At 53.2% G+C, this 2,148-nt stretch overlaps 1 protein-coding gene across 1 annotated transcript in view; it reads left to right on the forward strand.

Moving 5' to 3' along the window:
- The window catches only part of shq1 (SHQ1, H/ACA ribonucleoprotein assembly factor), a 36,677-nt gene that overhangs the window by 20,238 nt on the left and 14,291 nt on the right, over positions 1-2,148 (forward strand). The gene's annotated exons all lie outside the window — the stretch shown is intronic.

The following is a 2,148-nucleotide window of genomic DNA, read 5'->3' on the forward strand; positions in this document are numbered from 1 at the left end:
GAGTAGAATGTGACCTTAGTTTACATCAAAAGTGTGGAGGAGAGGTTGGGGTGGTTTAGGGGGCTGGGATGGGATGTTGTTCAGGGGTGTTTAGCCAACAGGAGCTGATTGTATGTGCTGCGTGACTAGAGCTACACGGAGGTGTTGATTTTGTTTTAACAAGCTGAAAAAGACTCCAATTAGACGCCTGTAAATTCCTGGATTAGCATCTATCAGCCTCATTAGGCAAACAGGGTGAGGAGAGGTGGTGCGTGGCTCTGCATGGCAGTGAAGGAGATAGAGAGAGAGGGAGAGAGAGAGAGAGAAAGAGGGAGAGAAGGAGAGGGAGGGAAAGAGAGAGAGAGCACTAGAAAGATAGTGACTGGGAGTGTGTGCATGCCTCCACGCTTGTGCATCTGTCTCCATGCCTACATAATCAATCAGGGAGCTGAGCGCTGCACACGTGTTGTGATTAACCCCTCTCCACCCAATTAACCAGGCATCGGCTCTACTCTCTCTCCCCGCTACTTCTCTCTCTCTCTCTCTCTCTCTCTCTCTCTCTCTCTCTCTCTCTCTCTCTCTCTTTCTTTCTCTCTGCTGCTCTCTCGCTCTTCTCTCTGTCTTTCTTTTTGCTGCTCTTTCTCTCTCTCCTTTCTTTCTCTCTCTCTCCTGCCCTCTTCTCCTCCTGGCCTGACGGAGGTTAAGTGGAGCTAATCAGGCCCAGAGAGAGAGAGAGGGCAGGTGACACGAGAAAGGCGGGGAAGTGACACACACCACCGATCCCCTTGGCACACACACCCACCCGCCCCTGCCGCAGTGTGGCGGTGTGGCAGGTCTCTAGGGGCTGGCGCCACGTAATGAATTTGTCATGAGGATCGAGGGGTGAGGCGACGGCTGCGGTGGCAAATTGCTCGCCCCCGACTCGAAGGTACTTCATTTAAAACGGCTGTGAAGACAAACAGCGGCAGACATTAGGAAAACAAACCCATTAATGTGGCAGTGCGACTCCAGGCACGCCACAGCACAGCACAGCAGCGCTTGCTCATTTGCTCGCAGGAAATGTTATCCGTGGGTAAATATTTGAACAGGCCTCTGGCTGCGCGTCCCCTATTCCCCTCCCCCACCCCCACACATCTCATCCCACCCCCACCCTAGCACACCCCTCCTGTCAGGGACGCTTACTGGCTGTACGCATCCAAAGCCCCCTCCAGAGCAAGCAGCATGCAGGCAGGCCAACAGGACTCACTGGAGTGCTACCTGTTCCATGGGGCTCCCAGAACCAAGATTACAGGCGTTTGAATGGTAATTACTGAGGAGCTTCTCAGGAGCTTCACCTCAGTCCAGTCCAACACTGACCACAGCATTTCTTATTCTTGCAACTCCCAACTCAGCTTTCTAAAGTGGGCTTAGTTTAGCTGTGCCTGTGTAATGCTATGTGTAGAGTTTCTGCAGAGATTATATACAGTACATTACTTTGCATTGATATGCTTTTTTTGTTTCGCAACGAGAAATGCAGTTATGGTGCATTTACCATCCTTCTCATTAGTCCATCTTGTAGGGGAGCAATGCTTGATCACAGCTTATTACGTGTGGACACTAGTGCGGTCACCACAGGAGAGCCACCCGTCTGCGGACGTGTGTGTGTGCCTGCGGTAATGGTTGCGGTCGTGTCATGTGTGCACGTGCGAGGAGCCCTGTTTGGCTGCGTCTGCCCCAGTGCAGCGTGGTCATTAGGCCCTGATTGATGTGGGTAGGATGTGCGTCTGTGGGTGCAGCCGAGGTGCAGAGAAGCGTGCAAGAGAGAGAGAGAGAGAGAGAGAGAGAGCGAGCGAGCGAGCACGATCCGCCGATGCACAACAGTGGCCACAGCCCAGTCTCCCCCGCCTGCTGCTGCTGCTACCAGCGCCTCTCCACCTCTTCTTCCTCCTCCTCCTCCACCTCCTCCTTCTCCTCCTCCTCCCCCTCTTCCACCACCTTTTCCGTTTCGCTCCAGCTCTTCATGCTGAGCGCTCCAGCGCATGATTAACTGGCTCAACTTGTCATCAAAGCACAAAAAAAAGAAAGGAGCAAGAAGGGAAAAGTGAAGAAAGAGTGCAGAGAGAGCGAGAGAGAGAGCGAGAGAGAGAGCGAACGAGAGCGAGTTTCTCTTCTCTGTGGACTGCAGGCACT

Source organism: Alosa sapidissima, chromosome 4 (genome assembly GCF_018492685.1).
Source record: "Alosa sapidissima isolate fAloSap1 chromosome 4, fAloSap1.pri, whole genome shotgun sequence".
Taxonomy (NCBI): domain Eukaryota; kingdom Metazoa; phylum Chordata; class Actinopteri; order Clupeiformes; family Clupeidae; genus Alosa; species Alosa sapidissima.